The sequence below is a fragment of the Hyaena hyaena genome, unplaced genomic scaffold (assembly GCF_003009895.1).
Source record: "Hyaena hyaena isolate Hyena2069 unplaced genomic scaffold, ASM300989v1 scaffold_15, whole genome shotgun sequence".
NCBI lineage: Eukaryota > Metazoa > Chordata > Mammalia > Carnivora > Hyaenidae > Hyaena > Hyaena hyaena.
Genome location: NW_024080647.1, coordinates 3,954,293 through 3,969,809, shown reverse-complemented (window position 1 = coordinate 3,969,809; position 15,517 = coordinate 3,954,293).

Sequence of the window (15,517 nt, the reverse complement as noted above, 5' to 3'; positions counted from 1 at the left end):
TTGGGTAGTTTTCCCTCAATTTTTGTCTTAGGTACCGTTGCCTTTCCAGCATGAAAAATATCAATGACTATTTGTTTCTGCTGAAACTCCGTGTCATTCATGATGGCGGCCGAGCTTTATGCAGCCAGAGAGGAAAAGAGCTTAAATGACGTCTTTATGCTAAAGATGCCCAAATACATACTTCCAGCCTGGACTTTCTCCCTAGAATCCCTGACTCATATATCCTGCCACCTACTCAGTATTTCCGTTGGATGTCTTTTCGGCATCTATATTTAACATGTGCACAATTGAGCCTTGACCTTCCCTGTTGAACTTGCACCTTCCACAGTCTCCTTGTCTGAGGTCCTAGCAGCTCCATCCTTCCCCACCACAGGATCCAGGCTCCATCAGTTCTCATCTGGATTGTCATCTCATCTTAGTTCTCCTTTTTTCTGTCCTTGAACCCCTTCGGTCTTTTCCCAATACAGCAAGTCATCCTGTTACAGTGTGCACGAGATCATGTCACTTCTCTGCTCAAAACCCACCCTTGCCTTCCATCTCAGAGCAAAAGCCAAAGTCCTTCCTATGATGAGAAGGGCTGCGGTGGCCAGCTCCCTCCCTCCAGCCTCTAGAGTGTTGCCACCTGGTTCAGTGTGGAACTCTGCCTCTCCATCCCTCCTCTTCTCGCAACGTCCTCTGTCTCCCTTCCCCCTTCCTTCTAACATGCTCTACATTTTACTGATTTTATTTATAGTCTGTCCACTCAACAGAATGAGGGCTTCATGAGGACAGGGATTTTTGTCTGCTAGATTCCCTGCTGAATTCTAAGCAGCTGGACCAGTACCTCTGGCACTGAATTGGTACCAGGGGGCCAAGATAAAAGATACAAGTCACTGCCCACAGGGACAGTAGTGCCCTAAGTGGCATGGGGTGGCAGAGAGAATGGGATCAAGAGAAGGAAGGACTGTGGTGTGTGTGTAGGTGGTGAGGAAGGAGGCTTCACCAGACTATTGATTGTTGTAGATGTTTGACCTGGGTCTTGACAATTTAAGGAGGATAGAACTGATGGTGGGGGAAGAGGCCCAGTGGTGTAAGAGCATAGGAAATGGTAGATCCAGTCATCATCTGCACAGATATCCATGGATGACCCCTTATGGGCCAGACCCTGCTCTAGGCACTAGGAGCATAGCGAGGAACAAGATGGTTCTTGCCTGCCTGGCGCTTAGTCTAGTGAGGGAGGCAGAGAAGTAGGCAAGCAACTCTAACACTGTGTGGCAGAGGCTGTGAAGGGGTACAGGGAGTATTAGAGTTACCTCATAGCTCTCCCTTTTCCTCTGTCCCTCCCTAACTCTTGCTCTTGGTCTCTCTCTCAAAAACAAAAAAATAAAAAATAAAAAAAATCATTAATTCAGGGGCACCTGGCTGGCTTAGTTGGTTAAGCATCTGACTTAGGCTCAGGTCATGATCTTGTGGTTCATGGGTTCTGATCCACATGCATGTGACTCTTGATCTCAGGATTGTGAGAGTGAGCCCCACATGGGATGTAGAGATTACTTAAAAAAATAAAATCTTAAAAAAATTTTTTAATGTTTATTTATTTTTAAGAGTGAGAGAGACAGAGTGTGAGTGGGGAAGGGGCAAAGAGAGAGGGAGACACAGAATGTGAAGCAGGCTCCATGCTCTGAGCTGTCAGCACAGATCCTTATGCAAGATTCGAACCCATGAACCACAAGATCATGACCTGAGCCTAAGTCAGACACTTAACCAACTGAGCCACCCAGGAGCCACCCCCCAAAACAAAATCTTTTTTAAAAAATCATCAGTTAGGGGCACCTCGATGGCTCAGCTGGTTGGGTATTTGACTTCAGCTCAGGTCATGATCTCACGATCTGTGGGTTCATGCCCTGAGTTGGGCTCTGTGCTTACAGCTCAGAGCCTGGAGCCTGCTTTGTATTCTGTGTCTCCCTCTCTCTCTCTGCCTCTCCCCTGCTCACGCTCTGTTTCTCTCTCTCCCCCCAAATAAATAAAACTTAAAAAAAAATTTAAATCATCAAGTGTGTTAAAATTGTCTTCAATTCACAATAGACTGTTATATATTTTTAAATTTATTTATTTTGAGAGAGAGAGAGCAGGGGAGGGGCAGAGAGAGAGAGACAGAGAGAGAGAGAATCCCAAACAGGCTCTGCATCATCAGCACAGAGCCCGACTCAGTGCTCTGAGCCTAAATCAAGAGTCCAACGCTCAACTGACTGAGCCACCCGGTTGCACCTATAATTTTTTTTTCTTAAAATAACTTCTTTGAGACAGTTCTAGGACAGAAGTAACACCTGGGAGACCAGTCAATGGAGAGGCTGAGAGACCCAGAAAAGGCTCCATCGAGGCCTGCAGTTTCTGTTGGTTTAAGGATAGGATGGGATGCTGTCAAAGATGACATGGGGAAGAGCTGGGCAGCGGAGTGGGGCTCTCAGATTAACATGCTGAGGGGGAAGTGCCTACACCGCATCCAGGTGAAAATGTCAAATCACTAGCAAGGCCATTTTCATCTGAGCAGAGAGATCAGAACTGGAGAAACTATTTTGTGAGCTGGCACCTAACACACATTGTTATAATATTCTTCATTAAACTGTCTGGCTCACCGGCTAGACAGTAAACTCCTTGCATCTGGGACCACATGAATCTTGCTCACTGTTTCCTGGCATCTAGCACAATGCGCAGCATATAGTAAGATCCCAATTAATGGGTTTTTAAAAAATGTTTTTATTTATTTTTGAGAGACAGAGTATGAGTGGGGGAGGGGCAGAGAGAGAGGGAGACACAGAATCTGAAGCAGGCTCCAGGCTCTGAGCTGTCAGCACAAAGGCCGTTGCGGGGCTCGAACTCACAAACCCATGAGCTACAAGATCATGACCTGAGTCGAAGTCAGACTCTTAACCTACTGAGCCACCCAGGCCCCCCCAGTTAATGTTTTTAAAGTGAATGATAAAAACGTTACTCGCCAGAGTGCCTGGGTGGCTCGGTCAGTTAAGCGTCCAACTTCAGCTGATGTCATGATCTCATGGCTTATGAGTTTGAGCCCCGTGTCAGGCTCTGTGCTGACAGCTCAGAGCCTGGAGCGTGCTTCGGATTCTGTGTCTCCCTCTCTCTCCAACTCTCTCCAGCTTGTGCCCTCTCTCTCAAAAATAAATAAACGTTTTTTTAAAATGTTTTATTTATTTCTAGGCGAGAGAGAGAGAGACAGCGTGAGCAGGGAAGGATCAGAGAGAGAGGGAGACACAGACTCTGAAACAGGCTCCAGGCTCTGAGCTGGCAGTCAGCACATAGCCTGACGCGGGGCTCGAACCCACGAACCGTGAGATCATGACCTAAGCAAAAGTCGGATGCTTAACCGACTAAGCCACCCAGGTGCCCCAAAAATAAATAAACATTAAAAAAAATAATTTAAAAAGTTACTCATTTATCATGTCATGCAAAACTGATGAAAGTTTTAAATCACCCAGGGAGTTCTCAAGATAGCATGTGACTGTGAAAGGGGTCTCAAACATTGTTGGGAAGCACTTGGCTGAGTAGCCTTTAAGATCTCAGTAGGCTCTGTGACTCTAAATTCAGAGTTTAAGGACCACGTGCTCTGTGGAACCTACGGTGGGGGTCTGTGGCACTCGTACCATTCTAGAGTAGATGACAAAAATCCACCACTGTGGTGATTTTAAAATAAAAACAAGCTCTCTGGCACTTCTCCCGTTAAGGAGGAGAGTCTCCTTGCCCTCCTTTAGATACAGGCTGGCCTTAGGCACTCAGCTCTAAAAGATAGGCTGTGGTGGAGGTGATACTGCTTGGCTTCTGAGGTTAGTCGTAAAGGAAGAGTCAGGTCCCATCTGGCTTTCTCTCGGGCACATGTGCCAGAAAGCCCTGAGCTACCATGTAAGAAGTCTGGCTACCTTGAAGCCGCCATGTTGGAGAGACCATGTGGGGAACTAACATGGACATAGAGATACTACAGGAGCCTCAGCTGTTGCACCCAAGGAGCCAAACGTATAAGTGAGGAAACCTTCCCCGTGTCCAGCCCCAGCCCCTATCTGACTAGAACCACATAGGAGACCCCGAGACCAGTTAACCCCCAGCACCATGAGAGATAGTAATAACAAATGGTTGTTATTATTTTATGCCACTAAGTTTGGGGTGGCTTGTTATATAGTCCTGGATAACGAGAACAGTGGTGGGAGTTACTCCCAATAGTGAGTTGGGATCACTATTAGAACCACTCATTGCCTAACCTCCCCCATTCAGCCCTTTTTAAGGAAGAGGCAAAAGTAAAATATGTTTACAATATCTTTACCCTTCATATTTAAAACTACCTCCCATACTACATCTCTGCTCAAACCCTCTGAGCCCATGGGATGCATCACCCCTCCACCTGAGATGCCTTTCCACCCCTCACCACAAAACCGCTAAGCAGTTTATGGAATTATAAGATATTTTATTTTCTTCTTTGTGCTTCTCTATGTTTTTAACAAGTTGTTGACATTGAACACATTTTATTTCTGCAATCAGAAATATTAAATGTAACAGAGGAGAAAAATACAATCTTCAGTTTAGGATGATGAGGAAAAAGTTCTGGAGATAAATAACGGTATGGTCACACAACAATGTGAATGTACTTAGTGCCACTGAACTGTCCACTGAAAAATGGCTATGTGGTGAATTTAGTTATGTATATTTCATCACAATAGAAAAAAAATATGTACAATTCCTGGAGCGCCTGGGTGGCTCAGTTGGTTGAGTGTCCGACTTCAGCTCAGGTCATGATCTCATGGTTCATGGGTTCAAGCCCTGCATCAGACTTTGTGCTGATAGCTCAGAGCCTGGAGCCTGCTTCAGATTCTGTGTTTCCCCCTCTCTCTGCCTCTCCCCTGCGCATTCTCTGTTTCTCAAAAACGAACAAACATTAAAAAAAATTTTAAGAAAAAATATATACAATTACTTACAAACTCAAGTGCCAGTTCCTTCAATATAGGTCATCTAGGCCTTACTCATTTGTCTGTACCACTCAATAGGCACTGGATTATTTCTGCCTTCGATAGGGATTTCTTCATTTACATAATTAATCTGTCTCAGTCTGTGTTGCAGATGACACTGGAGTCTCCCTGAGGGCAGAAACTGGCATCAAACAGGTGGTCACGCACACACTACCTTTGTAAAACAATTGCCTGGAAATCAGAACATATTTCCTTAAAGAACTGACACCACAAATGACTGCTGTGTTCTCAGATGAGCCGATCAAAATGTCTTTAACTTATTAAATAGCTTAAATAGTGTACCCTGGCAATGAAAATACACTGCATAAATACAATGAAAATACTAGCAATTAAACAAAACAAAAAAAAATCAATGGAAAAGTTGACAAGTTTGAGATTGAATTAGTAATAAATATATATATTTCAAAAGAGATCATTATACAGGGGTGCCTGCATGGCTCAGTTGGTTAAGCGTCCAACTTCGGCTCAGGCCATGATTTCACCGTTCCTGCATTGGGCTCTGTGCTGACAGCTCAAAGCCTGGAGCCTGCTTCAGATTCTGTGTCTCCCTCTCTGTCTTCCCCTCTTCCCCTTGCGCTCTGTCTGTCTCTCTTTCTCTCTCAAAAATAAATAAATATTTTTAAAAGTTAAGGGGCGCCTGGGTGGCTTAGTCGGTTAAGCGTCCAACTTTCGCTTAGGTCATGATCTCGCGGTTCGTGGGTTCAAGCCCCGCATCGGGCTCTGTGCTGACTGCCAGCTCAGAGCCTGGAGACTGTTTCAGAGTCTGTGACTCCCTCTCTCTCTGACCCTCCCCTGCTCACGCTGTCTCTCTCTCTCCTAGAAATAAATAAAACATTAAAAAAAAATTTTTTTAAAAGTTAAAAAAAAGGATTATTAACTAGGTAAAACAAAGTTCTGCATGAATGAAAATGACTCAGAGTTTATTACGTGACTCATGCCTGAATACATTTACACAGTTAAAATAATACAAGCGCTGATATTGGTTTAAGTGAAATTACAGTAGAACTATATCGAGGGGTACCTGGGTGGCTGGTTGTTTAAGCATCCGACTCTTGACTTTGGCTCAGGTCATGATCTCACGATTGGTAACATCAAGCCCTGCATCAGGCTCTGTGCTAACAGAGCAGAGCCTGCTTGGGATTTTTTCTCTCCTTCTCTCTCTGCCCCTCCCCTGCTCATGCACACATGTGCATTTGTGCGTGTGTACGCACATGTGCTCTATCAAAATAAATAAGTAAAAATTTTTTAAAAAGACTGGGGTACCTGTGTGGCTCAGTCGGTTAAGCGTCCAATTTCAGCTCAGGTCATGATCTAACAGTTTGTGGATTCCTCCCCGCGTTGAGCTGTATGCTGACAGCTCAGAGCCTGGAGCCTGCTTTGGATTCTCTGTCTCTCTTTGCCCCTCCCCAGGCTCAAGCATTGTCTCTCTCTCTCTCTCTCAAATATAAATGAACATAGAAAGTTAATAATAATAATAATAAAAGAACTATATTGAAAAGATGAAGGGGATAAAAAATGTGTGTTTTTGATGAAAATGGGAAGGAAAACAGGTAAATTCTAAGTTTTCATCGTGGAATGCCACTAAATAATGTATGAAAACTGAAAATAATTAGTAACATTACATACATTTTATTTAGCGATTTGTTTTAGAACTTGACTTGGTAAAGCTAGATGCCTGTGAAATTGGGATAAAAGTAAACCTAAAAAAAAAAAAAGGTGACACAAATGTCTGCTTGGTTCAGTCAGATGCTCTCCTTCCAGAACCATCCTTCCTCCTCAGCACTCCAGGCAGACACTGAGCCATTGCCCCATTCCCATCACTGCCCTGCTGTGCCCAGCAGCTAGTTCCTGTCTGGGGCCACTGCTCCACTGCACAAGTTCAGCCCACTCTGGTGAGTCTGAGATTCAGATGGCTCCTTTCGGGTACCCCTTTATGAGGACCTCTGCACATCTGGCATAATGGGCCAAGAAATGCTCTCTCCCAGGGGCCCTGGATGCCCTGCTCTAGCTGGACACACTTCCTTCAGCAGAAATGAGGAGTAGGTGATACAGGTCACATTGTCCACCTCCCCCCACCTGCTTTTTAAAAATTATTATTAATGTTTATTTTTGAGAGAGCAAGCGAGCACAGGTGCACAGATGAGGCAGGGACAGAGAGAGGGAGGGAGACACAGATTCCAAAGCAGGCTCCAGGCTCTGAGTGGTCAGCTCAAAGCCTAACTCCAGACTTGAACCCATGAACCTCCCAATCGTGACCCAAGCTGAAGTTGGACACTTAATCGCCTGAGCCAGCCAGGCACCCCATCTACCCTCTTTGGAAGCTGCACTACCTCCTACTGGAGACTTTGTCTACCCACAGCCTCTGAGGGCCAGGGCCCTCCCCACAGGCCTGTTTTACCCAGTGGCCTTTTTTTCCCTCACTTTCTCCATCAAAGCATGTCTACCCAATGCCCCACCCTCTCCTGTGGTCTCTCAAACAAACCAAGCCTGTTGATGTGCAGTAAGCAGGAAAGCTAAGAGCAGATGCAGGGCTCCCTGAGCACTTATTATTCAAGGCTCTTCACAGCCCACCTCTAGCCTTCCCATCTGTTCCTTTCATTGTCCCTACATGTAGGTTCCTGGCTCCGAGAGAGTCAGCCATCTCTCCCAGCCCCTGCTTTATCCCTTCATGCCTGTGTGTAAAGTATTTTCTTTGCCTGGAATGACTTCCTCCCACTTGGGGAAACTTATCCTTAAAAATCTAGAGGCACCTGTGTGGCTCAGTTGGTTCAGCATCTGACTTGATTTTGGCTCAGGTCATGATCCTGGGATCCTGGGATCGAGCCCTGTGCAGGCTGTGTGCACTGAATGTGGAGCCTGCTTGAGATTCTCTCTCCCTCTCTCTCTGTCCCTTTCCCCTGTGCTTGCTCGCATTCTCTCTCTCTCTCTCTCTCTTTCTCAATAAATAAACTTAAAAAAATAAATAAAACTTAATCCAAATGCTACCTCCTTTGTGCAGCCTTCCCTGACCATCTTTTCTTCATTGACAAAATAATAATAATAATAATAATAATAGTTTGTGTTTCTTGAATGCTGTGTGCCAGATACTAGGAGCCTGGCATGCATTTTCTCATATCAAAGCTTATAGCAACTCCATCATGTAGTGCCATCATTGTCCTATGTTCTAAAAGAGGAAGCGAAGCACAGAGAGTTTAAGTAACTTGCTCAAGATCACACAGCAGGAAGTGGTTCAGTGGGAGTCAGGACAGGTCAAAGCCCACACTCTGAACTGCTGTCCTGCTCTGTGTGCCTCCTTGGAACTCACACAGCACTCAATATATTTCTCTTGGCGCTTACTCTTTTTTGTTTACATGTCCATCTCCACTTCTGGATTGAAATCTTTTGAGAGTAGAGAATGTGTCTGGCTCTTCTGAACATCCTCAGATCCCTGGATCCCTCAGCATGAGCCATGCCCATGGCAGCTGTTCAATTCACGTTGCTTGCTAATGGATGAGTGGAGCCAGAATTAGCATTCCACTTCTGCACCATGACCTTGGGAAAGACATACAACCTCACTGAGCTCTAATTTCTTTCTCTGGAGAGTAGGGTGAGGAAGTCACAGCGGGGAATAATACTAATACCTAACTGATGTCTCCTAGCTCACTGTGGAGATCAAATGGAACAAGACACCATCGTGAGGAAATATTCTGTAAGAGGTGGGACGTTCACCCATTACCAACGGCAGCAGTTGGTACTCAGAAGGCAATGTGTTCTCTGCTCACAGGCAAAAACAAGTTATCCCTATGAGGGCCTTACAGTTAATGATAACTTTATCCTAATCACATGCAATGCTGAAAAATCAGCCCTTGGGTCAGCAGGTGGGAAATGTCTGAGGCCCAGGCAGAGTCTACTCACCCCCCATGGCAGGATTCTGTACCCACTCTCCTTGCTCACATCCCAGAACTTTCTGTTCTCCCAAGATCTCTGGGGCTGAGTCATGTTCCTCTCCCCACCTGGCATCTACCTTCTCTCCAGAGCTCGGGCCTGACAATTCAGGTCCTGGAGAGTGGACTGCTCCCATTTGCAGCCTTGCGCTCTTTGGAGGGGGTGGGGTTACACCAAAGGCAGGAGTGCCAACATTAGCTTCCTCAACCACCTCCAGGCCCCCGTCCCATGCCAAGTCTGCACTTGGCACTTTGGCCTCACCACAACTCTGTGAAGGAGGCATTAGAACCCCACTTTGCCCAAGATCAGAAAAGCAAAGGGTTTATTCAAGATCACGACTGTTGGACTTGAACCCAAGTCTATCAGGTTCCAAATTCTCTAGTCTTTCCATGCTCCTCCTCCTTTCTCTGGGCAAGTTCAAGGAGATTTATATCCAAGATCCACCCAGGACATGCTTTCTCAGCATGAGCTCAGTCCCTGAAGGAGCTCAGATTTCAGGCAAATACCATATTTCCTTCATTCTAAAACACGTTCCTATTCTCATTTTTATATTTCTGATATCAGGATCTTACATATGGTAACATCTTAGACTTTAGGAAATTTAGTAGGAGTCCTAGAGACTGCATTCCAGTTCTCTGTTCAGCTACCAACTAGCTTTGTGCCCTTGAGGGAGTCACCTTATCTGCTTGTACCTATCAGGGAGTCTAGTCAGCCTGACTTTTGGTTCCAGCTCTGCCACTTGACAGCTTGAACAGCTTTGCAATCTTCTCTGGGACTCAGGTTCCCCATCTGTAAAACGATGGGAGGGGTCTCCGATTTTTTACTTTCCTTTTAAGCTGCAGAATACATCTGCCCAGTCACACATAAGTAAACAGCTGAACTGCTCTGGATTAAGTAATAGCTGAAGGGCCTGGAACCCTGAGGTCTCCTCTACTCCCTCCATTTCTGCCAGAGCCATTCTGGTGCCCCCCCCCCTCCCAGCCTCCTTTCTTCGGCAAATGCGTCTGCTGAGCCCTGGTTTGGGAGAACACTGGGTGAAGACAGGGCTAGACGATCTGGGCTCAAGTGTGGACTCTCAGAGGCTGGGATGGTGAAGGTATAATCACTCTCTGGCTCTGGGCCTCAGCTTCTCATCTGTAAAGTGAGCCGTAGATGAGATGTTTTCTAAGAACCTGTTCTGGTGCTAACATTCCGTGATCACGATCTTCCATTGCTCTACCTCAAAGGTGCTTTACTTTGGTCGCATATGAGGATCACCTAGGGAGCTTATGAGAAAAATTAAAAGCTGGCAGGTCTCCTCGCCCACTCCCCATGTTGACGTAATTGATCTTAGGAGGGACTCAGACATCAGCATTGTTAAAAGCTCCCCAGGCAACTGTGATAGCCACTAGGGCTAAGAGTCACCACTCCTCTGATGGGGGACAGAGAATAAAAATTCCAATAACATTTCAAAAAAAAGTTCCTGGGGCACCTGGGTGGCTCAGGTCTGACCCTTGATTTTGGCTCAGGTCATGATCTCATGGTTTGTGAGTTCAAGCCCTAGAGCCTGCTTGGGATTCTCTACCTCTCCTTCCCTCCCCCCTCAAAATAAATATATATTTTAAAAAAATTATTTTTTAAAAAATTTTAATGTTTTATTTATTTCTGAGAGAGAGAGAGAGAGAGAGAGACAATGTGAGCAGGGGAGGTCAGAGAGAGAGGGAGACAAAGAATCCGAAGCAGGCTCCGAGCTGGCTGTCAGCACAGAGCCCGACGCGGGGCTTGAACCCACGAACCATGAGATCATGACCTGAGCCAAAGTTGGACGCTTAAATCGACTGAGCCACTCAGGCGACCCTTAAACAATGATTTAAATAAAGGGTCCTAAAAACTTAACTCAGGGATAATTTGGGGTGTTTTTTTGGACAGCCCTATCAGTGAACTGGTAGATAGGTACCTAGGAACCTAAGTAACACCATCAAAATATTCATCTGAAAATTGTTTGGTACTCAAGTTTCTAATTAGCCAGTCCAGAATTTGCCAAGTTTAATACAGTGCCTACTCTCAGAGTGTGTAATCTAAGTGGAGAAACAAAACGAGTGGCCAAAAGTATGGTGTAAAATTAAGTGCTAAATCTGAGATGACCTTTATTGAGCACTTTTACTGCATGCCAGGCACCAAGTGCTTCACGGTAAACAGATTTAATACTCACAACAATCTGCTGAGGAGGGTTCTGTTATTATTCCTATTTCCTGCTTTAGGAAACTGAAGGTCAGAACATTATGTAAACGTGCCCAAGCCCCTAAAGCTACCAAGTAGCAAAGGTTGAAGCCAGGCTCCAAAGCCAATGCAGGTATCATTTTGCCATCCCACTTACCTTGTGTGGGGACATTCCCACAAGCTCTGTAGGATGCCAAGAGGAACCTGGGTCTGGCTTCAAAGTACATGTTCTACTAATTGAAAGAGGAAGCCCCCAGGAGGCTTGTGGCGACAGAGGAGCCCAGGTAAGGGAAAATAAGGAAAGGTCAGGTGACACAGGGCCTCAAATTGGATTAGGGACTGGAGCAGGGAGGTGAGAATATAAAGTACATTTAAGAAAGTGGCAGGTGTCCTGCTGGGTGTGCTAGTGAGGCGGGTGGCAGTGGGTAGGGTGAGTTGGTTCTGAGAACGTGGAGGACACGGGCCGTTCCTCTTCTATCTTTGCTTCCTCCTGGCCTACCCAAGGCCTGGCACTTGATTGTTACTAAATATTTGCTGAATGAAAGTTGAGAGCAGCTTCTTTGAAGTCACTTGGAATTCCTAATCTTCACCTCCAACTCAGGCTAGAGAGCTGCTACAATTACCCACCATGACCTTACAGGTCCTTGACTGAGGCAGGAAGGGCAGCGATAGGGATGAGGAATGGACAGTGGACACAATGCAAAGCAGTTAACCGGTGAGGCCACGCATCCCAAAGCCCCTGACTACATCACACAGTAGCATTTAGCTGCATGCTTAGGGATGCAACCGTGACCACATACACCCCCAGAGATCCAGCCAACACGGAGAGTTCTTTCTACAGCAGTGTGCTTTCCAGAACCTACCTGGCCAGAGGAACTTGCTGCAGAGAATTCTCACCTGTGAATGGAATGTTAAACTAATCTATGCCCCTTCTGCGGGATGCTTTTCCAGTGAGGACAGCAGGAAAGGCGGGGGAAGACTAGGGGGTGAGGTGGGGAAGAGTCCTGGGACCGGTTGTTTTCCCAAACTTTTATTTCAAGAACTCAAGTTTGGGAGCCAATTTAGAGAAATGTTCTTTCAGTAAGGAGCACACACAGCAGACTCAACAACTCAGCTGAGCCAGAGCTGAATCCCATCTAATCCATTTCAACAGGAGCTCAGCCTCTTCCAGAGTGGCAAGGCCAGGGCACCAGAGCCGTGGGTGGAGCTTGGCCGTTTAAATCCTGGCAATTCCTCGTACCACTCCAAGCCCAAAATAAAATTGCAATCATGAGATGATCATACTGCAGTTGTTTCAACTCTGTTCCCCTCGAAAGCACCGAGGGATCAATCATTGTTTCCTTATAACCACTGAGTGAGTGAGGTTAGGCCAAAGGGAAGTCCAAAGGCTTCAGGGCACTTAACCTTCATAGTACTTACCCTGATAGGACTCTGGAGCACTGGAGCCCTACAGACACTGGGAGGTCTGCACTTCCAGCACAGTATCTGCAGGATGCTTATGGCCATGTTGAAAGCAGATTTCTTTTAAAAATTTTTTTAGGGGCTCCTGGGTGGCTTAGTTGGCTAAGCGTCCGACTTCGGCTCAGGTCATGACATTGCAGTTTGTGAGTTTGAGCCCTGCATTGGGCTCTGTGCTGACAGCTCAGAGCCTGGAGCCTGCTTTGGATTCTGTGTCTCCTCTTCTCTCTGCCCCTCCCATGCTCATTCTCTGTCTCTATTTCTCAATAATAAATAAACGTGAAAAAATTTTATTTTTAAAAACAGTATTATTTTTTAATAATCTCTGCACCCCACATTGGGCTTGAACTCACAACCCCAAGATCGGGAGTCATATGTTCTACCAAATGAGCCAGCCAGGCACAAACAAAGCCGATGTAAAAAAAAAATTTAAGTTTATTAATTTTAATTAAATTTATTAATTTATTTTTGAGAGGCAGAGAGAGAGAGTGGGAAAGGGGCAGAGAGAGAGGGAGACACAGAATTGGAAGCAGGCTCCAAGCCCTGAGCTGTCAGCACAGACCCCCATACAGGGCTCGAACCCATGGACTGGGAGATCATGACCTGAGCTGAAGCTGGACACTTAAGTGACTGAGCCACCCAGGTGCCCCTAGAAAGCTGACTTTCTATAAGTTCATTTATTTTGAGAGAGAGAGAGAGATAGAGATAGAACCAGCAAGCAAGGGAGGGACAGAGAGGGTGAGAGAAAATCCCAAGCAAGCTCTGCACCCAATGCAGGGCTTGAACCCACAAACCGTGAGATCATGACCTGAGCCAAAATCAAGAGTCAACTGATGAGCCATCCAGGCATCCCTAGAGAGCTGATTATTACTTACAAATTTTATTTTTTTAAAATAGTTTATTGTCAAGTTGGTTTCCATATAACACCCAGTGCTCATCGCCACAAGTGCCCTCCTCCATACCCATCAACCCCCATCCCCTCCCCCCACCCCATCTGCCCTCAGTTTGTTCTCACATTCAAGAGTATCTCATGGTTTGCCTACTTAAAACTTTTAAAGCTTATTTATTTTGTGACAGAACACGTGCACAAGCGAGCAGGGGAGGAGCAGAGAGAATCTTAAGCAGGCTCTGCTATCAGCACACAGCCTGATGCAGGGCTTGAACCCATGAACCTCAGGTCAGATCACGACCTGAGGTGAGATCAAGAGTTGGATGCTTAACCAACTGAGCCACCCAGGTGCTCCTAGAAAGCTGATTTTTACTAGACCAAGATAGGGGTGCCTGGCTGGCCGAGGCAGAAGAGCATGACTCTGGATTGGATGTGAGTTCAAGGCCCACTTTAAGTGTAGAGATTACTAAACAAATAAAATAAGGGACCAAGGTAGTCTATAAGAGTGCCATAAATGGGATCATATGTATGCTCTAGAGCCTTGGTGGGCCTGGCTGGTCACTTCCCGCCACAAGCAGCCTAAACAGGTTCGTTAACCTAGTGTATCTCAGTTTATCTCAGAGTATCATACAAACAACTGTGTGTGTGTGTGTGTGCGTGTGTGTGTGTGTGTGTGTGTGTGATGAGGTGAAAAGGTTAAGAAGCACTGGTCTGTAGCATTACCCTGCTTAAAGATCATCTTTATTTCTAATAATTTTTATATACAAATTAAAAGTTTAAGACCCTAGGGTGGCTGGCTGGCTGTCGATACAGCATGACTCTTGATCTTGGGGTCATGATTTCAACCCTCACGTTGGGGGTAGAATTTACTTAAGAAAATAAAGGAGGCATTAAAAAACAACAAAGGGGCGACCGGGTGGCTCAGTCAGGTTAAGGGTCCAACTTTGGCTCAGGTCATAATCTCACGGTTCATGGGCTCAAGCTCCACATTGGGCTCTGTGCTGACAGGTCGGAGCCTAGAGCCTGCTTCAGATTCTGTGTGTCTCTCTCTGTCCCTTCCCGACTTGCCCACTCTCTCTCTCTCAAAAATAAATAAACATTAAAAATAAGAAATTTTAAAAACTGGGGCGCCCGGGTGGCTTAGTCGGTTAAACGTCCGACTTTAGCTTGGGTCATGATCTCGCGATTCGTGGGTTCGAGCCCCGCGTCGGGCTCTGTGCTGACTGCCAGCTCAGAGCCTGGAGCCTGTTTCAGTCTGTGACTCCCTCTCTCTCTGACCCTCCCCTGCTCACGCTGTCTCTCTCTCTTTCTCCTAGAAATAAATAAAACATTAAAATAAATAAACATTTAAAAAAAAAAGAAATTTTAAAAACTAAAAGTTTATGAACCTAATACAACAGTTTTTTGGGTTTTTTTTGGGGGGGTCATTCTCCCTTTGAGAATCTGATAAAGCCAAAGCCTTTCTCCCCAGAATGCACTTCCACTCATTCATGCAATATTTTGCATACCCCCTCAGAAGATTGGAGAACCCAGATTAAGTATCTGTTCTGGAAGGATTATCAGACAAACCCCAAATTTACTAACTTTAGAGGGGTTTGTCTTTTTTCCAGTACAGCTTCAACAGACCAGAGAACTGTCAAAGAAAGCTCTGAAGAAAGTATTACACTGAACTCCCTAGAACTTTTCTGGCGAGCATGCAGAGACCACTATCAACTCCAAGCGGCATCCCTAAGAAAACCCCAGCTGCTCAGGAAGGGCGTGCTAATCACTGGTACCACCCACCCCTGCAGTACAAACCTGCTGGTGGCCGGGCACCACTGGCAGGCACAGAGCAGTTCTCTGCACACCTCCCTTTGGGCTGGATGCATTTTTGCCTAGGGTTTATAATAGAAACCCCATGTAATCACCCTTCAGCCTTCCTTTCTCCATTGCAAGCACATAACCTTGGGCATGTGTATTAATCACTCCACGCTTGCCACTAATCAAGGCATGATTGTACAAATAGAGAATGGGGGGAAAGGAACATTTACATCAA